We start from the raw sequence: 23,034 nt of genomic DNA, 5'->3' as shown, positions 1-23,034 counted from the left end.
CAAAAAAAAAAAAAAAGGAAAAAAGCGAAGCATTACAACATGTGTTACAGTTATTTTTCTCATATATGCAATGTAAGTGTTGTGAGAGATTAAAGCACTCCAGTTTTGCTGCTCTAGTAGAAATTTTTTTTAACTTAAAATTTTTTTTTAGCGTTTATTCATTTTTGAGAGACAGAGCATGAGTGGGGGAGGGATATAGAGAAAAGAGAGGGAGACACAGAATTTGAAGCAGGCTCCAGGCTCTGAACTGTCAGCACAGAGCCCGACGAGGGGCTCAAACTCACTGTGAGATCATGACCTGAGCTGGTCGGACACTTAACCAACTGAGCCACCCAGAAGCCCCTTAATTTTTTTTAATGTTTATTTATTTTTGAGAGAGAGAGAGAGAGAGAGAGAGAGAGAGAGAGAGAGAGAGAAAGAGAGAGAATGAGTGGGGGAGGGGCAGAGAGAGAGGGAGACACAGAATCCCAAGCCGGCTCCAGGATCTGATTTGTCAGCACAGAGCCCGACTCGGGGCTTGAACCCATGAGCCATGATATCATGACCTGAGCTGAAGTCAGATGCTTAACCAACTGAGCCACCCAGGTGCCTCTCTAGTAGAGTTTTTAAAGGTAAAAGATAAAATTTAAAGAACTATAACTGAGAAGAAAATACCATAATATTTCAGATAGAATATTTTGAGGGATGCATAATCTGAAAAGAATTCTTACAGTCTAATAAATCGTTTCGCATCAAAACCTGGAAGTATTTCATGTTAAACATATAAATGTTTTATAAATCAAAAGGATAATAGTATTTTAAAAAACAAAAGACCTCGTGTGTTTGGTGTTTGTGTTTATGTGTGTGTGTATGTGAATGTGTATATGTTATATAATTGTTAATCTATGTCTCCTTAGTTCTCATTTGAGACTATTTTATTAGACTGGTTGCATAGATTATGTTCACATTTTCCTAAACTGCCAAACTGTAATAAACCATCTCAAAATGTCATACTGATTGACGCAATGTATTACCTGATATATATATAAAGCATTTGAGTAAGGAATAAACCATATAGAAATTATATATGTAGACAAATTATGGAAAATTATATATATTATAATATTATATATATAGAAAATTATATTCGGAGTACATGTATCTAACTTTGAGGAAGACCAGGCAGGTGAACCATATTATTGGCAAATCCTGGTTTAGTTTTTAATAGTATAATGGGTTTCATTTAGCCAGATGTTTAGTGATGTATATTGTACAAGGTGGTTCATTGAGAAAGACTTACATAGTTTTTAAAGGGAAGACAGATGTTGAACATGTGAAGGGACCCTCAGGAGTAATTTCTTGCCATGATGTTTTAGCAAACCTAAATTGTTCCCTGCACATTTTTTAAGGACATAGTGAGAGAGGCATGAATATCTAGTCTATCCTCAGTCCAGGAACCGATTCCAAGAATAGCCAGGCTGTCTTACTTTTCACTGTTTTCTTTCTCTCCTTCCCTCCTTCCCTTCCACAAACCCACTATATAGAATAACTTTTGTGCAATACTTAGAGCTTAAAGACTGTGCCCAAGTTAGGCCAAGATTCTTGGCATATTACTTTTTCTGATTTAAGTTTTAATTCATTTATTAAACCTAATAAGGTTTTCCTTATAAATCCTTTTCTCTCTCTCTTTTTTAAGTAGGCTTCATGCCAAGTGCATATTTCATTGTGGAGGCTTGAACTCACGACCCTGAGATCAGGACCTGAGCTGAGATCAAGATAGACGCTTAACCCACTGAGGCACCCTAGTGCCCCTATCCTTTTTCCTCTTTTATTCATATTTCAGCTTCTCTCTTTAATTCAAAGCTATAAAGCTAGCTACATATATTAATCACAAATAAAGGCTAAATATAGTAAATGCTGAGCTAGGAAAAAGATGGTTGGGGACACATAGTCCATATATCAACTATGTCATAAATACCTGAATGTGGGTAGCCTCGGAGAAGAACTCAGAAGCTCTGTTTTGGTGAATGGTGGGGTGCAGGCAGTGGTTATAAACACAGGAAAAGAAAAGAGGTAAAGATATGAAGAGTATGGCCAAAGTCCTGTGAATTGACAAAATTGCAGTGGTATTTGTATCCTGGTGACACTTTTTATTTTTCAGACCTTCTTAACATGACCAATTTAGGACATATGTAAGAAATAACAACTGTTTATACCACTTCAGATATTAGCCGGGAAAGGAAAAACCACACTTAGTTTTAAGAACAAGACTGGTGTTTTTATATTTGTGAAAGAAATACTGCTTTGTGATTGGAATTTTAAGAAATGTGAAGATGAAGGTAACACTGGAAGAAAACTGTAATAGAAATAAAACTAAAATAAAAGAATGGTCAAATCCTTCATGATAAGCATCGTTAGTGAGAAAGGTAGTATTTATACATGGATATAGCAGAGAATAGCCAGAGAGTTAGTAAAAATTAACTGTTTTTGAGAGAACGAAAGAGAAAAATGCAAGGTTTACACAAAGATTATCTGAAATAGAAAAATTTAAAAAAAGGGGAATCTCAAATATCACTAGAATTCAGTTGTTAATTTCCAAGAATCTAATTTCCTTATAGTATGCAGATATTCTGAAATAATGTTCTAACAAACACAAATTATTTACAAAACGTTAAGAGGTAAGAGGAACATCATTTAAAACAAGTAGTATTTACACAAACAGATTGACACTTCTGTAAATACCCTTAATGCATTACCTAACAGGGACAAGGCTCAGACCATTTCAGGTATCTTTTTTCAACCATCATTAGCATTTGTCAAATAAAAATCAATCCCCATCTGAAAGGTCCCCTGTCACTATTACAGCTCAATCAACCTGTCACTCTTGTGGCCCTGTGAAGGCTGCTCTCCAATAACAAATCAACCTCAACTGTCCTCTATCTTAGAATCTCAATTTATAAACAAGGCTTCACAGAATCATCTTACAGAGATATTATACTATGTTTTACAGAAAAAATAATTTAAGCTAAAAATTATTTTTCTATTTTCCAAACTAGATTTTCTTTAAGCAACACCTGCTAAGTATATAGTTGGCAAACATAGGGAAACTTTCCCTTATGACAATGTTTTATATTTATTGATGCAAAGTCAGTTTTGTTTTTTTAGAATATTGATTGGATTTCTTTTTGGTGATGCAAGAGCATTATGTGTGGGGGTGAGCAGGAAGGTGGCAGACTGGCTTGTAATACAATAAGCAGAAGACCAAAAGCTTTTTTACTCCAGTCTGAGTTCTTAATTTTGTTCTTATTGAAGTATAGTTGACATACAATAATATATTAACTTCAGGCATACAATATAGTGAGTCAGCATTTATATAAATAATGAAATATTCACAATAAGTCTTGTTATCACCTGTCACCATACAAAGTTATTCCAATATTATTGACTACATTCTCTAGTGCTGTATTTTACATCCCTATGACTTATTTTACAATTGGAAATTTGCACATTTTAATTCCTTTCACCTATTTTGCCCAGCCCCCAGCCCCCTCTGGCAACCACCTGTTTTTGTATTCATGAACCTCCCTTTTATTTTGTCTGTTCATTTGTTTTGTTTCTTAGATTCCACACATAAGTGAAATCAAAGGGTATTTGTCTTTTTCTTTCTGACTTATTTCATTTAGCATAATACCCTCTGGGGCCATCCATATTGTCACAAATAGGAAGATCTCATTCATTTTCAATAGCTGGTTAATATTCTATTGTATATATATGTACATACATACATACATATATATACATAGAATGCATATATATTCTATTGTATATATATATGCATATATATATATATATATCATATTTTTATCTATTGATGGACATTTAGGTTGCTTCCATATCTTGGCCATTGTAAATAACACTGCAGTGAACATCATAAGGTGCAGATATCTTTTCAAGTTAGTGTTCTTATTTTCTTCAGGCAAATATCCAGAAGTGGAATTACTGGGTAGTATGGTATTTTAATTTTTAATTTTTTGAGGAATCTCCATACTGTTTTCCACAGTGGTTGCACCCATCAACCGTGCATGATGATTCTCTTTCTGTCACATCCTTGTTAACACTAGTTATTTCTTGTCTTTTTCACACTAGCCATCTGACAAGTGTAAGATAATATCTCATGGCAGTTTTGATTTGTATTTTTCTGATGATTAGTGTTAAGCATCTTTTCATGTGTCTGTGGCCCTCTGTATGTTTTCTTTGGAAAAATGTCTATTTGGGTTCTTTGCCCATTTTTAAATCAAGTTGTTGTTGTTGTTGTTGTTGTTGTTGTTGAGTCTTAAGAGTTTTTTATAAATTTTGGATATTAACCCCTTATTAGATTTATCATTTGCAAGTATCTTCTCCCATTCAGTAAGCTGACTTTTGACTTTGTTGATGGTTTCCTTAGCTGATGGCAAATAAAAAAAAAAGTAGTCCAGTTTCAGTCTTTCTACATGTTTTTCCAATTTTTCTAACAACCATTTATTGAAGATACTGTCTTCCCCCCATTGTATATTCTTGTGTCCTTTGCTGTAGATTAATTGACCATATGAACTGTGAGTTTATTTCTGGGCTCACTGTTCCATTAATCTATGTGTCTGTTTTTGTAATTTGTACTAATAATAATATGCCCCAAAGTTAAATAAATAATTTGGGATATTAAGTTTTATTTATAAATAAGGGGTTGCAATCAGGAAATAATTAGGTAAATAATTCTCAGAGTTAACAATTAACAGTTGAAAATTGTGCTGTTAGGGATATAGCACTTGGAGAGTATTTTGATTCTCTTATCATTAATTGAGGAATGAGATTAATCAAGGAATTAAGTCTGGACTTAGAGCATTCACTTATTGGTAAAGATTCTTTTGTAATGCTGTGGTTAAAAAGATACTACCTAGGACATACATACAGTATGGTCACCTCAGAAATATCTTTATGTGGATGGGATGAGCACAGCATCAGTAAATTGAAAAATAAATGTACGTATTAATGCAATCTTCCTTCTGGTTCAACTTGAAATCAGAACTACGCCCAAAGTTAACATTTTATTTGTTATACTACTCCTATGTGCTCTCCCTTTCCATCTGCTGGTGGTGCTAGTGAGAAATAGGGTGACTGCAAGTGAAAGGATCTTCTACTTACTCAGCCAAAGCTATTAAGCATTGATCTAGAAAGTGTGAGGGAAAACAATTTTAAAAATCAGATAGGTCCCACCCACGGATAGATGAATGCTCAATTCCAAAATACCAAATAATTCATAGTGATCCTTATCATCTTTATCATAGCCAACACTTTCACAGCCTGTACTAAATTAACTCATTTGGTCCTCATAAAAACCCTAAGAAGTGGATCCTCTTACTATCTTCATTTTCCTGATTAGAGAGCTGACGATACAGAGAGGTTTAGTAACAGTGCTGAAGGTAACAAAGAAATGTTAGAGACCAAGCAGTCTGGCCCAGAATCCATGCGCTAATTTCTCTCTCAATACCAAGTGTAATCCTGATTGTTCTAATCCTGATGGTTAATTGTACTTCAAAATCATATTTCAATGATTGGAACATTTGCCACATAATCTTAAGGAACTCTTTTGAAAGTCCTGGGGTTTCATTTTAATAAAATCTTTGCCCTAGAGTAAGGCAGAAATGTGTTTTGAAAAGAAGTGTAATCCCTTAATTTTTCATTCATTTACAGTCATTTGAGTTATTTGAAGTTCAGTAAGCCTTTTTCTTTGATTAGTATTTTATCCCAATCCTGGGAATGTACATTTTGGTAACAATAAATAGGAATCTGTTAGAAACTTGTTAGAAATCTTGTTAGAAACTCACTAGCTCTAGAGTCAAATGATTTTTAATTCATCACAAAATATTTACAGAGATTTAGACCTGAGATTTTTAGTTTAATATATAGCAGTCTTATGCAACCCCACTGAATTTTCTACATTAATCTTCAGGGTTAGAAAAGGGTTTATTTGCTGCCTGCCTCAAAGTCATTAAACTTAGTTCCTCCACTTATGTTGAGAAAAAGACTTATGTAAATGCTTCTGGATATTTTTGCAATGCTTTAAATTGAAAACTGATTTGTGTCAACCATTTTTCTTGTAGGTCTATTACCAAAAACATACATAAGAAAGTGCTAAATTAATCCTTTATGCATATATTGGCTAAATTCAAAAGTACTCCACGCATCATTGATGCAACATACACATAACTACAAAGGTACAAAAAAAAAAAAAAGCGCTTACCTAGTTTAGTGCTACAGATTGTGATCTTATCTACAAATATTTACTTTTATTCCCTAAACCTTGGTTTTCTTTACTAGCACAATGGCATGCATGATGTTGGGGTGCAAGTTTTAAAATCTGCGGATTTTCTGCAGGCAGAAATATAAATCTTAATGAAAATGTTATACTGCATAAATATCATGTTGGGAAGCAATTATAAGCCAGGCTTTATATTGGGAAGAGAAAGGCATTTATTCATGTAGGATATTTGTGTTTCTCTGAAACTGTATGCATATAAAAAAAAAGTGATTGCAGAAGTTTATGAGATGTTCTCACCTTGGGAGCTGAAATTCTGCAAGTTCTCCACCATATTGCTCTCTGAAATAGAGAATTGGAGCTCAAGATTCCTAGGTATACCCAAGTGAGAATTAGCTTCTGAGTTCTAAAGCATGGCAGATGTATTTTCTTCTCAGATCCTGGGCTATTTTCAGATGACAGATACATGGATTTCAAAACAATGAATATACCTGAGGCAGTGATGTGTACCAAGTGGAGGCAATAATATAACAAATATAAACTGAATAACATTTGTATTGCAATTTTGGATTACCAGGAAATTATATTAAGTATACACAATTATATATGGCTGTTCATGAATTGAGTAGCTAGAGCAGAGCACAGTTATATTTATTATAGAATTTTTCAAAAGGAGAACATTCATATTGTATGCAAAATGTGGCAATCATTGCAGTTACTGAAGAGATAATAAAAGGGTTGATTCCTAGGTTTTTGAACCTAGTTCAGTACAACCGGAGCAAGAACATGGGGATTCTTTTGTAGGATATTTTCCCCATAGAAATAAGTCTGAAATGGGTGTTCTGATGAAAGATAATTTCTTATTTCTAAAATGCAAAGCAGGTTTATATACGAACAAAATGGTATTCTTCAATGCTCTCTTTAGTAAGCATAATCATAAACTTTGTAAGTGAGCCAGCAACTTAGCTTATTGCTTAAGATTTAGGTATGAATGTAAATATATTTAAATTTATTTGGGGTGCCTGGGTGGCTGAGTTGGGCATTCCACCCTTGGTTTTGGCTGTCATGATCTTGCAGTTCATGAGTTTGAGCCTGGTGTCAGGTTCTGCACGGACAGTACAGAGCCTGCTTGGGCTCTGTACTTCTCTCTCTGCCCCTCCCATGCTCCTGCTCTCGTGCTCTCTCTCTCAAGACAAAATTAAATTAAATTAAATTAAAAAAATTTTTAAATAAATATTAAATAAATTTATTTCTATAAGGTTCTCTATGAAAATCATGTATGAAGAAAGATATAAACATTAAGAATAGGCACTGTCTTAATATATGTATATAAATATATATATATATACATATATATACGTATATATATACATATATATACGTATATATATGTATATATATACATATTCTGCTGTTATGCTGATTTTTTGGACTTCTATGAGCCTCATTATGTCTGATAAAATAGTAAATGGAAATTCTTGCTAAGGAGGTAACAAATAGTTTAAAGATATATTAATATCTAGACTATTTTACCTCAAGTTTCCCCTAGTTTTTCTCCTTTACCCTAATCTATGCATTGCTCTGCTCTTTCAGCATGGAAAAATACAAATGCGAAAGTGGCTCTTTCAACATGCATGTCAGTAAGAAAAAACATGGTAAGTTCCTGAGCAAGAGCAACTTTTAATAGGACCAGAAATTCTCAGGGTCTCTTCCTATCCACGACAACCATCTGTCATCCCCTGTGGATAGCTGTTATGGTCTGTGCGCCCTCAATATTAGGTCCCTTAAGTTTGCTTTGATGAATAGGATGACGTGTACACTCAGGAATTAGAGAATAATTGTGTAATCTTTGTGTTAGATCACTGGGAAATAGACTAATCATTCTCACTTTGACGGAACTTCTGAAAGTTAAAATATTTGTCAACAATGCAGACTTTGATTTCCTAACTAGGACAGATGCAGAGTCTTGCAAATTTCCTCTCAGGTATTCTACAAGGATAGACAGCTATAATTTTATCTCTCAAAGAAGAAACACCGTAGGAAGAGAATCCCAAACCTCTTTTTCCTGACATAACAGACCTATACTTCATTTTAAAAATCATGGAATCTTAGGAACCCTCATTCTTATCCAGAGAACCCTCTGTCACATCACACCTGTGCAGAAAAATTTTTACAAACATAATTCCCTAAACCAACGGTGTTAGGACTTACTGGATGTGTAATGCAGCGGTACTTTTGAAAATATGCTATATTTCCTCCTGAAATTCCAATTAGCAACCACTCTCAGATGTAAAAAATTTGCTTCTGTAAATTAAAATGATTTAATATGCAAGAGAATGTCATAGCCTTCCATCTGGAAAGCATTTGGAGCAGTATTTAGTACAGGCTCCTTGCCCCAATATGGACCTCGATGTCTACAACCATTAGATATCCTGTCTGAGGTCACAGAAGTGGCAGGACAGATCTCCTCAAGTCCACTGCAGATCTCTGCTCTCCATTTTCCAATATAATGCCAGTAATAAAAAATAGCCACACAGAAACAATATTATCTTTGTCTATTATGTGGGTACCTATTCATAATATATAGAGTCCTATTTAGAACGTAAGAGAAATATATTATTCATATTATTGTACTTGAGTATGAGTGAATACAAGATTTGAAAACGAGACTCACCCCCATTACAAACGTCTACAAATGTTACTTCACGTGAACAGACATGTTCAGTAATCTATTAAATATGATTTAAAAATACAGTATCTTTTGTAAGAAAATAAGAACGAAGACAGGCACATTTCGTAGAGAGGATTCTAAAGAGTGAACTGATTAAAACCTGTATCAGAATCATTTGAGGTTCTCATTAAAATGCAAATTCCTCAGCCCTGAACTAGAGTACTGAATCAGAATTTCCGGCAGTGGGAACATTAATTATATATTTTATTATCAGTCTTAGGTGAGAATTAGGCTCAGAAAAATTGCGAATCAGATGTTTAAGGCTTGTATGACTACATAAGGATTATTAGAGACAATTCTTGACATTTCTCATGCTTCACAGAAAACAAATTTGTTCCCTTGATTTTCATATATTTTTCTCGAGTGTATGTAAAACCTTCCAAGTTAAAACTTCTAACCCACTGTAATTCTATGGAGAAAACCCCAAAGAGTTAATTAATTCTCATGGTTTTGAGGTTAAGTCTGATTTTATTACACTCTTTTAAGAACTGTATTGCAGAAGTATATGCATTTATATCCTTGTTGAGTAATGTCTTTATTAACCAAACAGCTGTAATTTATTGAAGCAAATGCTTAGTAACCAGTCATTAATTCGTGGGCTACTATTGTGGTTTTCTCCAGGGAATCCTTTGACTGATAGACTGCCAAAATGTGGATGGGAGAGCCCAGATCTGCAGTATGGAGTTCTGCACAAGAAGAATAGAGCCGGATCAGGCTGCTTGAAAAGCGGCTGTATCTATGGCACCATTTCACAAGGAATCATGAACAAGAACAAAAACTACAACAATATAACATATATTATATATTTGCATCATTATTAATAGGTTCTAGCTTGCTTATCCCTTTTGATCTTTTCAGTAATCCTCTGCTTTTATGCATGACAAAAATAGAGTATCACAGAAAGTTGTTTATCCAAATGTTTTGTGTATTATACACAAAGGTAAGGTTTTCCCCCATTCGTTTATTCATTTATTTTTTTTTCCTGCTAGGTAACACAACTAACGTAAGGAAAGACACACTCTTGATCCTTAAGCAGCTTCAAATAGGAACATAGAGGCAATGTCAGTGTAGTCTTATAAATGTTCAGATGTGGTAAGTATAGGCTGTAATGTGTGCATATGATAGATACCTAACTCATCTTCGGGGCACTGCAGGGGGAGGCCTGAAGGAGAAGATACCTATGTAGACAAATTAAAGAGTAACAACCCGGTAAAAAAGTGGGAAAAACAAAGTTAGGGTATTCCAGGTGGAGGGAACACTGTATGTTCACTACAGCCTGGACGTAGTGGTGGAGAAAACCATGAGTCAGATCATTAAGGATCATGCACATCAGGTTGAGATATTTGGACTTCAATCTGCTGGTGAGCACAAGACATTGAAGATATTAGATTTACATTTTGGAATGATCCCTGTGAAATGTGGAAAAGGGACTGGGAAGGAGCAGAATTGAAAGCAATGTGACCAGTTTGAGGGCTTAAAAAATAACTCAAATCTAGGTAAGGACAGTGGGGCAACAGGTGACAAATAGGTTTAACATATAGAAAGGGAGTAGAATTGAAAGGGCTTAGTGATAGATGTGGCTGACAGGGAAATAAAGAGTACAGAAAGGTATCTCATATGCTGGGTGATTAAATGAACAGTTTTGCAATCTGAGATAGGAAATACAAGAGGCAAGGCTTTCATGGTAAGAATAAAGTCCTTCACTACTTCAATATTTTTCTTCTAAATTATTCTTGAACTTTGTATGTGCATATTCTTCCTAACAGTGGAAAAGGTGGAAAGTTTAATTCCATTTCTAAGGGTGATCTGACTGTAACATGTTATAGCATTCTTCAGCCAGCTCTTGATTGAACGCATCGAACCAGACAAGCACTCCTTTTATTTCTTTATCACAACACATATATCCTTAAAGAATAATGTTCAACTTTTAAGAGATTGCATTTTCTTACAAAGGAGAGTGGTGTAACATCCTTTGGTTACTAGGGAAAATAGTTATATTGAGCCTTCTAATAGATACGCCAGGATTCTATTTTAGAAGAAACACTAATTACAACCTCTAATTATGGTAAACAATAAATGGTTTGATCGGGATCTAAGATAAACCAAGGATATAAAAATTTCATATTGTTTGACATTTGAAATTCAAATTTGTTTGTATCACAGACAGTTGAAGGTTTTTCCTGAACATTATCATAGCTTTCAAATAACTCTACACAGATCTACTTTATCTCATAGAATTTATTAATGGCATATAGTATCTTTCATTACTATACATATTTGCTCATTACTGATGTACATATTTGCTCATTACTGGTGTTTAGAGTGAAGTGTAGTTCATGGTATTAAGTACATTTACTATAATACATCTGAGTTTTATTTTATGCAATTATCTTAGTTTGCAGCACATTTTTTTATGTCTCAAATGATGGCAAAGTCGTCTTTTCAAAAACAATTTCATTTTGGGAAAGTAGCTCACCCTTTCTGGGTCTGTTTCCTCATCTGTTAAATAAAGATGGGACTAGTTCTACTTTATAGTGTTGGTTTGAGGGTAAATTTTTATAAATGCTTAGAACAGTGCCTGACATGGTATATATCAGTGATTATTCATCTTCACCCTCTCCACCTTCTCTTGTGTGCCTTAAATCCAATCTTGCAATTTTATTAATTGTGTTTCCTATTCACCCTTCCTTTTGTCCATCTTCGTGTCTACTGCTATCCCTGAGAACAAGGACATAGTGGCTTTTACTTCTTTCCTTGCAGTGCCCTACCCATAGTAGGCTCTCAGTCACTATTAAGTAATAACTAAGTCAATGCATCTACGTTGCAAAATCTGACTCTGAACCAGGGGCCCCAAAACTCTTTTTGTCAATCACTGGACTGTTGGTAGATCCTCTTAAAGTAATTGCTTAGAAAGATTGATCATTTGGACATAAGCACATTGGCGTATTTGTTAATAGTCCTGCCATTTATAAAACTGCTACGATGTCACAGTACTAATGGCCAGTTCACCGGCTAATCAACATTTAGGGTAGCAACTGAACATTTTGCTCCCTATTTCTGTGGCATTGGGCAAATCACATACAGCTTCTCTTGAGTTCCATTTTCTTTTCCTCTAAAATTAGTAGTTGGACTAGAATTATCTTCATGATCCTTTAACATTTATGATTTCAGTGGATTTGAGCAATTATTCAACATTTGAAATATAAGACACTGAGAAAAACACATCATGTAGAACATTTCAGGCAGGGGGATATTAAACTAATGACCTTGATTTCTCAGCCTGTTGCTCAGTTCAATGAGACAGGCTGGTAGACAGGATTTTCTAAAAGACAGTTTTTAAATTTAATTCTGCAAGATCTCCCCTGTCTTAGCATTCATTTACATCTCTTTCAAACACCAAACCCTTCTCTCCAAAAACTGCAAAAGATTTTAGCTTAAGCTGGTTACCACATTAAAGTTTTGACCTTGAGTCCAGAAAGGGCTCTATAGAAACTGAATCCCTATCATTTAAGATTATATTGGCTCTTAAAAATGACTAGTTCCAATATTTTATTGTCACTTTTCTCCTCGATTATTTGATTGGAGGTTTTTCAAAAGACAAAATATTTTAAATCAAATTTGATTCATCATTCCACTTCAAGGAGCAAGTCTTAAATGTAGTCTTTAAAAACTACCGAATACCTAAAATTTCTTCTGCTGATTAATGTATGGGAAGCTTTCTGTGTAGGAAAAATGGACTGCAAAAATGGTTTCTGGGACCTGGGAAAAAGATTTTCCTAGGGAACCAGCAGTGTTTATATCAATGTTGAATTATTTATGAGTCAGTCATATTAATGCTAAATTTTAACTGAGAACAACCCAACAATTTTGGCCCACATGCACTGTTTGCTTAAAATTGTTATTTTATGAAAGGCAGTCACGTTATGATTTCAGTAGAGAAATAAGAAAGTCATTCCAATTCTATCATGGTCCATAGAAAGTTGTTTTGAATGCACCATTAAATCATTAATTTTACGTGAGTGTTGTCCTTCATCTGACAACGTTCTGCTCCAAAGGACTGTGGATATTTCACAATGCATCCTGAGGAGATCAGCGTTACTATTTATTAAGGCCTTGATTAATCATCTGATGGCTATCATTAGGAAATTAATTCGTGAACTCATATTTTGATGTGAAAGATGAACATATCGAGTTTCATAAGCACACTTAACTAGAGCCCGATGCTGATGTAGGGCAGCTCAGCTGCATCATGGACCAGACTGAATGGCATACTCTAAAACACAAGCTATATCACAGCGATAACTTTCCAACAGAGGCTCAAGTTCAAACATACTGCCCTGCTTTCTCCTGAATATACTTTTTTGTTCCTATCAGACTGTTTGCCTAAATGTTTTCATTTAGAAAATGTTGCCATAACTAGATAGATAATAATGAAATGGTAACCTCTAGAGTAAATCTTTAAGGGTGGTGGCTAATATTTAGCCTTGTGTCCCTGGTCTTCCCCTTTCTACTTTGATGATCTTGAGAAGATTCTGTTGTCTGCCTAAGCCTTTGTGCCCTCACTGTAAAATGGGAGAACTTGATTACTCTTCATTACTGCTTACCATTTGGGATTGTTTGTCAGATCAAATGTGAGAAGGTATGTGCAGGATGCCTGGCAAGTAAAAAGCAGGCAGATAATTCTAGTTAATATCATTAGTAGTAGTACTACTATGGTTATTATCATGAAATTGAATTTAAAAATATCAGAAAATATGTAATTTTGTTAATGGTAGCACTATGGCTATCATTTAATCAAGGACTAAAGTTATGCAATTAAGGTTAATGATGTTCTCATAAAAGGTGACTCGATTTCTGAGGAATATATTAACATTTACAGTTTTAAACCAATATTTATGTCTACATGTCAGTAATGCAAAAAAAATGTGTTTACTCTGTGAACTCTGGCTATCTCACTTATCAATCATTCATCTACTCAGAGAATTTATAAACCAAAGGGTCTTGGCATGATGTTTTGGACTACCTACCTCCTTCTGTCCTATTGTGCCCTGTTGGATATAATGATTTTCTAGATATTTGCATTTGTTTCTTGCCAGACTAGGCTGAGTCTACATAGACAAAAGGAATAGATATTTCGAGGGAACAGACAATTATAAAAAAAATAGGAATTTAAGATCCAAATTATCCTGCAAATAAAGGATAAATTCATCCGCTCATCACTTGAAAAGCACAGGGAACAGCTGACTCAATCTGTTTCACCATAGGACACAGACCATTATTTTCAATGAAAGAATCATTCAAGTGAAGATATTATAAGAAACAGGGTGGCTAATTAGTTGTTCACATATATCCTACAGATCCCATTTAGTTCTTCCCAGAATCCCAAGCTATGCACAGATAAAATTAATTTAATTCTGAGCTGAAAAGAAGGTGTTAATGTCCCCCCTCTATCTCTGAGGGTGAGCAGTTAGGGGGAGGGTGTGTCTGTGTGGGGGAGGAATAGGTTTCCAGAGCTGTTAATGTCACCAAGTAAGCTATAATTTAAGGGTGTGATGGTTGTCCTTCTCTGACTGTCTTATCCCAATACCTCTGATTGCAATGCCCCTCCTTTTGTGATTCATCAGGGCCATTTATATTCTCTCCCTTGTACAGTTTTCTAGCTACTTTTATTATTTAAGTCTGGAATAAAATCTTCCCTTATGAGAATCAGATCATAATTTTTTAGAGGTGTACCCTTTTGTTGAGTTCTAAACTATATGGAAACATAATTAAATATGCTTTGAAAATCTATGTGATAATTTTCTAAAGGCCTCTGGATATTTTGTAGAGTTACGAAAAGAAAATTAATAATAAAGGCATCAGGGGGAAACATTAGTAAAATTTTAAGAGGCCTATATTGTTAATTTTCTCAGCCAGTTCACAGGAAGTTAGCCAATTAAGGCAATTGTGAATATTCAAATCTTCTATTTCTTCAGTAGTTTGGTACTTGAAAACCACAATACAAGAATGATTCTTTTTTAATTGCTCATTATTTCTTAGGTGTCTCTACAACTGCCACAAAACTAGGATTAAGCTGGGCATTGATATGAAATTTAATACAAACGATTTTTACTGAGCACTTATTAAGTGTATTAATATTCATTAAGTGAAATTCAGGAACAATAGAAAACAAAATCCTGAACTTCTATGCAAACCAACTAAAATATGGATATGTTTTAGTAGGAAACCTGGAAGTATGTTATTAGTATACTAAGTGGGTTATTAGTCATAAAAATGTAGAAAAATTATAGAAAAAATGTAGGTGTTGAGGAGTTAGGAAGCACTACTTGGAAAAGGTGGGCTTTGTACTGGAAGAGGGAAATAAAGGGGTATTTCAGGTGGGCCCAACAGCATGATTAAAGTCATGGAAGAGAATCTGAGATATTACTTATACAAATTGTTTTCCACCATCATTTATTATGTTTTCAAGATATGTGTATACAATCTTTTTAAGGTGACACAAAATATTCTGGAAAGTATTTCTCATTGGTAGGAGCAAGTGCTATGTTATCTCACATAGGCAAAAGGAAACGCCAGCAGCTAGATGTCAAGATTCAGAAATGAAAGTCTGGATTACAAACCTCAAGAGGTGGGACCCCTTACAGATTAACACACTTGTTTTAACAACGTGCATGGTAACACCTGTAAAATGTTAGTGCAAAATGTCCACCTAGGATGAAGGTAATAGAGAGATTCCCTACCCATGATAACTCTGCGCTATGCAATGTTAATATGTCACAAATTCCTTAGAGTGATTTATATTACATGTCTATTATACAGGTAAATCTGTTTTATTAATATTGTAAGTCTAGGTCGTTTGCCAGCACATATTTTTTTTCAGGTAATACTGTTTCTCTGTGCATGTGTGCAATAAATCTTCTCTCTTCCAAATCTGGGCTTTAGTAGCAAGTCCTCATTCTGCATCCCAATAAAATGAAATGTCATAGTGAATAAAGTACTATAGCTACATTTCTGATGAGATCCTAAAAGAACCTGCCAGAAAAAGACTTTGAAATAGTGATAAAAAAAAAAAAAAGCAAATTCCTAGCTAGCGATCTGTCTGTTCTAAGGGGAGAGGCTTCAATGTGGAAACAGTGTCCACACAGTGGGACCTTGTGCTCTCCTTGAGCAGACTTCTGTGCTTCTTGAAGAGAGTATCCTCATTCTATTGTCTTCTTCTTTCTAGTAATACATACAGAATAGCTGGGTCACCTTAATCTGGTTGAAATCAGAGGCTTTCTGTATATGCACTCTGGGCAGTTAGGCTTGCAGTTGATTTAAAGATTATTCACTGTGAAGAAGATTCCTTCTCAATGGCTCACCAGAAGAATTTATCCATTTTAGTGTTCTTTATATCCTTCACTTTTGAAGCATTGAGGGATAGAAAGACAACAGTGTTGGAGGTTTTTGGGATTTTTTTGTCATTGTTTTTCACTTAATATCAATCTTTTTTTTTTCTTTTAATGTTTTAAATGTTTATTTGAGAGAGACAGAGAGACAGAGAGAGAGAGAGAGAAAACGAGCTGGGGAGGGACAGAGAGAGAAGGAGACACAGAATTCTGAAGCAGGCTCCAGGCTCTGAGCTGTCAGCACAGAGCCCGACATGGGGCTCATACGCATGAACTGCGAGATCATGAGCTGAGCCGAATTCGGACACTTAAACGACTGAGTCACCCAGGTGCCCCTATCAATCTCTTTGGAGGCAGCTTCAAGATGATGGTGTAAAAGAGTTTGTATAAGTAATCAATACTCTACTGTATCTCATGCATGCTAATTCAAGTTTGCCTTTAATTCACAAATTGCTGAAGAGCCAGTAATTTCTAATACTGTTCTCAGTTTTAAACTCCCCCTTGTTTAAACATCAAGAACTATAATCCTTTAATACAAACAATATAGTATATTTAATGTATTTTAATCTATTTTCTTTGAATCATTTTGGTCCGTAAGGAAAAGCATCTCTGAATTTTGTTTATGGATATACTGATTTAGCAACTACATACTGTACTAAAGCCAGAAAGTTTTCTGGTGGATCTGCTCATATTCAGGGACGTTGAGCAACTCAATTGGAAACTTAATCTGACTTAAATGTTCCCTGAAATAACTGTCATTACCTTCGCATTTGATTTACACTGTATACCTGTTTAAATATATCTTTAAATTACAATTCTTTGGAACCACAGACAGCCTCCTTTACACCCAGATTTTAATCTCTACAGTTATATGACACTAAATCCTGGGCAAACAGCTGGATTTGGTAGGGAGCTCTCTGTCTTAAATTTGTAAGAAGTTGGCCTGATAGATCTGATTTTCATGGAGAAGACTTTGCCAATCATTTTACTTTTTTCCAAGAAAGTACAAAAGAGGAAAAAAAATTGTATGTCTATGTTTGCCCCCCAATTTGAAAATGATGGTCAGTATCATGAATTATTCATTATTACCATCTCTCCAACCCTAAATCCTCCCTTAGTTTACAGTTTATAAAAATCGACATAGGAGTAGGGGATGGCATCTCGAGCCACTAGGGGTCAGCAGACACCAGGAATGTGTGGCATCATTGTCACTGTGAGGGAATCAGAAGATAAAGGACCTACAGATTTCTCGGTGGGGGTACGGCCATGTCCTTCCCTGGCACACACTTCAATTTTAATTCAGATAGATATAATGAAAGAAAGGTACCACACATCTTAATGTGGGATCTATCAGAACTTTATAGATTCTCAATGTTCCATCCTTAGATTCACTGCCTTTGATTATGTAAATGAATAAATGGAGGAAGAAGATTAGAAGAAATCAAGAAAACCAGGCAACTGCAAAAAAAGAAAGGTGGAACCTGCTATATTGGAAGCACAGCTAGCTACGTTTCATTCTGCGCCTAACTCCAAAGATCTATGGGATCTTCTTTTGTAATCCAGAGGATCTCAATGTGTGGTACCAGGACCTGAAGCATCAGTATCTCCTGGATAGGTAAGAAATGTAAATTCTTGGCATCACCCCAAAAGTACTAAGCCAGAGACTGGGGGACTAAATACTGGCAATCTGTGATGAATGAGACCTCCAAGTGATTCTGTTGCCAGTTAATGTTCGAGAACCACGACTCAAATTTATAAGTTGAGATGATATGAAACTGGCCAGGAGTAGCAGGAAGGACATATTGTATTTACTTTAAAAGATCTAATTGAGTTGATTCTTTTAACTACTATGTGAGTGACTGCTTCTTGGGTCCTAAGTGACTCTTTACTATTTGATATGTACTTGTGGCCAAGATGGATATATGAATTATTTCCAGTTCAGCTGGAAAGTCGGCTAACCCTGTTGGGAGTAGTATCAAAATACTAGTCATTCCCACATGAAGCACATTAAATGTAAAGGCCTATGGGGATGTGAGCTGCTTACCAAGGTCAGTAAGTCACAGAATGAGATGGTCCCAGAAGACCTCCAGCTTTTGCCTAAGCAGTCTGCTTAATAATTTTTTTTTTCTTGAGGGAAGAGCAGAAAAATTAGCAATGCCCAGGATGGGAGCCTCAAGGATAGCAAGCCCAGGATGGTTCACACCTGTTCTGAACCACGTGACGCAAGTCCAAAAAGCTGCCAGACTCTTGTTTTCTCCTGTACTTAATTCCAGCCCATCTCTTTAAAATCTCACTCTGGCCAATATGCCCAGTGATCTAATCTCTGTGCTTGCAGGTTGGCCTAAAATCATCCCGAACAGATGCAGACCGTTTCTCTATTTAGAGATGGATCAAGATGATAATTTATCAACCTTATCATTAGCAGCTGTAGAAGCAGGAATGGCATACTGAATACCCAGTATGCGGAATATTTTGTATGAGTGCAGGAGCCAAAAAATTTAGGGACCTACTACGGAGTTGTAAAAGCAAAGCAGCACTTAAAAAAATTTACAGACAGCAGTGTAATGTGTTCAAAGGAATGGTAAATGGCAGGAATAGGTGGCATGAACTTGTAAAAAGTGTGGATTTTAACAATTTTCTCCCACCATGAGTTACTCCTTCACAGCCAATACATAAACAAACTGCCCATTCTCTTAATCCAATAGAAAGTAACTTCTGTGAATTCTTTTGTCCAGTATAATTGGAATTTTAATACACTCGGATCTCATTGTAATTTACATACATGCTATTATAAGAAAACATTCCATTCTAGGATTTGCATATCCTTATAGGAAACTTTAATTTCTCTTGCGAGGGGACAGTTACCGCAATCTATAGTCTTAGAGTCTATATGCCATTTGGTTTCTGGTATCCTGTGTCTCAATCCCTGAAGAAGGTAGATGGCAATGCATTATAACCAGTACTAGCATTCTGTCTCTGGCTATCCATTATCTTCCAGGAAGTGCTATAACTCGAGAGGCTACTTGAGCACAAGGCTTTTGTCTCATTCACCTTCATTTTTTCAGTACCTGAGAACACAGTGAGTGTCTGGCTCATAGTAATCCATGAATATTAGATGAATGAATGGATCCACAGATTATGCACAATGGCTATCATACAGTGCTATCTTTTTTAGAGTAGACACAGTGTGATAGGAGGAAAAGTAAGAATGCCTTTAAAAATCTGGATTTCTTACAGTTTAGCTAATGAGGAATCATGTGGCTTTTACAAGAATATTCTGCAGCAAATTTTTTTAAGTGTGAAAGCAAGCTAACTTTCAATAAAACAAATGTGATGGCATGTCCTTCTGTGCACTGAGAAGATGTGATGAGCTCTCTCCAGTGAAAAACCTGACTCACAGGTACAATGTTATCACCAGATAGAAATGCAATTTCACCTTGCATCATTCCACTTTCTATCTCCAACACCGAGTACTGTGCCTGGCACAGGAAGGTACATAATAACTATTGATGAATGAGTAAATATATATGAACAAATAAAGGAAACTCAGGAGGTATGTGCCCATGTGTTGAATATTTTTACTACTAGGGGCTCTCGGGGATCTGCCTTTAATAGATAAGAATGATTTATAATTATGTCGTAATTTATTTTAGTGGATTTTTTATATGCTTACAGACAGTGGGAATAATTTTTTTTCTTAAATTGTTCCAATATTTCCAAGTAACAATCTGTTCCCTTTCTTTCCTAGAGTCCATCTTTTAAAAATAGTATGAAGAAGAACTCTATTAGAGTCCTAAAAGTTTATTAAAAATTCTGAATGAATATAAGAGACACTTAGGAGCTTTCATTGTACTTAAATGTTGATTGACATTTTTCAATTTTCGGTTCTCTACAATAAAGAATTGCAAAGTCTCTTTATTCTTTGCTCCTCTTTCCTTGTGGGTTTCCAACATAACACAATCCTCTTCTGGGGCTGGCCAACCCCATGCTGATCATAATGCCCCAATTTAATCTTTTTAAATGAGGTATTTCCATTTGAGAACTGCAATGTAAAGTTTGCTCCTCCACCTCCATTCATATGTTTATTTGACCGGGAAAGTCCATAAGAAGATGACTTATTACTTTGCCTCTTTCCTCAAAATTTGTTCTCTCTCAAACTGATAGGAAGATTCCACAAACATCAAGGTAAATCGTTCTTACTCTAGAGGCAGGGAGTTAAGGCATGTTTTATCCTCAAAGGGCTCCCTGGAGACCTTGAAGAGCATGTGTGAATACAAACAGCACGAGCTTCCTGTGGTTGACTACAAAGTGCTTGGTGGCGAAACCATTTCCTGTTTCTTAACATAAAATGGAATCAAGTACAGTCAAGTACCATTTGGAAATTCTGCAGATACATCAGCCCACAGTGAGATTTGGTCAACTGAATATTATTTACTCTGTGTCTTTAGTTTGGCCACATCTTGCGGGTCTCCCAGTTTTAAGTAGAATATGAAATAGACTGATGGGGCAATTCTAACCGTTTCATTCTGATCACTGGGCTATGACATAACAATCTCTGGTCAACGTGTCATTGAATCTTGTGTTACCTCATTTTTTTTTCCATTTGTAAAACGGGAATAATAATCCTATTAGTTGTATGTCTTCACTAAATCATCTTGATAACACACTTTACTTTTTAGAGGTATTTAAATTTTAAAGAAGAGAAAAAATTAACTCCAATTTTAATACATCCCCACCCAAAGGCAATAGAGCAAGCAGAAGCTGTGAGCGCTGTGTCTGGGGGGCGCCGAGCAGACCTCACTTCCCTGCGCAGAGGCATCTTCTGACTCCAGCTATGTGTGAGATTGGCTCTCACTCAGGGGAGATTGCTAAATTATCCATGCTTTGATCTGTTCCTCCCAACTATCCTTTATTGTCTTTATGCCCTTTATTATAATCGCTTTGGATATGGCTAGCTTCATTTTGTTTTGCCAATACGATATGGAAAAAAACCCCAAACCTGACAGTACGACAAATGATGTGACACTTAGAATAGCTGAGGTCAAGAAAAGAATTCTCTCTGAAAGAAAATATTTCCCCCAAAAGCAGCCCGAGAAGATGATATTCGCACTACTTCATGGAGTACTTGTTCAGGCAACTCCCATTAATGATAATGGGAGCTAATCGGTGAGAGAATAAACACCTTATAACACATTACATTTAAAACTCAGCATGAACCGAAAAACAGCTATTTTACTCAGTTAGCAGGATGGATGCTTTTAGAGTAAAGGGAAAACCTGCTGTTGAGTTCACAATTCCTCTAGGTATCCAGGAAAGAAATTATTTTAAATGTTATTTGTATCTGTAACCCACAACAGCGCTCCAGCTATAATTTGCAGCAACACGTCAGTTAAGTAATAACAGATACACTATAACGCTGTTAATCAACACGCAAACACCAAATGTGCCAAGGCTGACGCCGCGGCAGGGGCACACCATTCCTGAGAGAAAACGACTCTATTCTCCATCTCTTTGCTTTCTCTTACGCCCTCTCCCCATTTAACTTTTCTCCACATCTCGCTGTGTCCTCAATAGAAGACGGCTAATTTCTGCAAATCGTGACTGATCTGTAGAAGAGACAGGCATGTTTTATTCAATGACCTAGCAGGATAGAGGTTCCCTTTAAAATGGCATGCCTTCTGATTTCCACCCTTTCCCAATTACGGTGTAGTATGAAGATGCCCTCCCTTCTGGATCTCCATGTCTAAAGTTGATGTGCTGCTTCTGATTCCGCTTCAAAAGGACCACCCTTTGCTCTCTGGCTTTTTTGACCTCTTAATGGATGTCAGATCAGTTTTTCCTGAGATACTAACCTTGTTAAAGTTCAATGCCTGCAATTGAAGTACGTCTTTTGAGTCTAAAATCTAGTGAAAAGATCACATAAGAATGCCCCAACCGAACAAAAATGGTCACTGAAACAAAATGTTGCCCTAGGGTCCATGAACTCAAAGCCCTTTTGGGGCAGAGCTCTGCGGTGGATCCCTCACTTACCCTCCTGTCCTGTGCTCAACACTTCCCTTGCCAGCTTTTCTGGTTCCCCCTTTTTACAGTCTTCATCAGCAACATGTAGCCATGGAACTGGTACTGATATAATCCCCTGCTTCTTCCCCAACTCACTGCACCATAACCTCTGTACCAGAGCACCTCCATCAGGCTCTGCTTCCTTCCTGAGGGAAAGCTACAAGAGCCCCATTCTTTCTTTTTAATTCATTCACTCAACACATATTTAATGAGCATGCACTGCTAAGGTACTGTTGTGGAACCTTCCTTACACACTAAGAGCTTTATGGAGGCAAGACCTCCCTTGTTTGATTGAGAAAAAAAAAAAAATGAGTCTCTTGGAGGGATATGGGCTTGCCAAGAGGAGAAAGAATCTGGAAGGGAAGCAATTTTAGAGGAAATAGGGCTTTCACATTCTCCTAGTTCAACCCGCACAGACACTGAAGACACCATTTTAAACTAAGGAAAAATCCTGTTTACTGTCCTAGTAAAATAAAGGAAGCAGGGTTCAGCAGTACTTTTAATTAGTTCATTTAGTTATAGATAAAATTACCTCCTCCCTCCATTCCTTCTTCTCCACCTAACACTGATTTGGGCTGGTTTCA

The 23,034-nt window shown here is 35.9% G+C and overlaps 1 protein-coding gene and 1 pseudogene across 1 annotated transcript in view; one reads left to right on the top strand and one right to left on the bottom strand.

Annotated features, from left to right (window-relative positions):
* The window catches only part of KCND2 (potassium voltage-gated channel subfamily D member 2), a 480,818-nt gene that overhangs the window by 168,814 nt on the left and 288,970 nt on the right, over nt 1–23,034 (bottom strand). The window lies entirely within an intron of this gene.
* LOC122213631 overlaps nt 17,544–23,034 on the top strand; it is a 76,700-nt pseudogene continuing 71,209 nt past the window's right edge.

This window comes from Panthera leo, chromosome A2 (genome assembly GCF_018350215.1).
Source record: "Panthera leo isolate Ple1 chromosome A2, P.leo_Ple1_pat1.1, whole genome shotgun sequence".
Taxonomy (NCBI): Eukaryota; Metazoa; Chordata; class Mammalia; order Carnivora; family Felidae; genus Panthera; species Panthera leo.
Note: the sequence above shows the minus strand (reverse complement) of the source record. Positions and strands in the feature narration are given on the sequence as shown.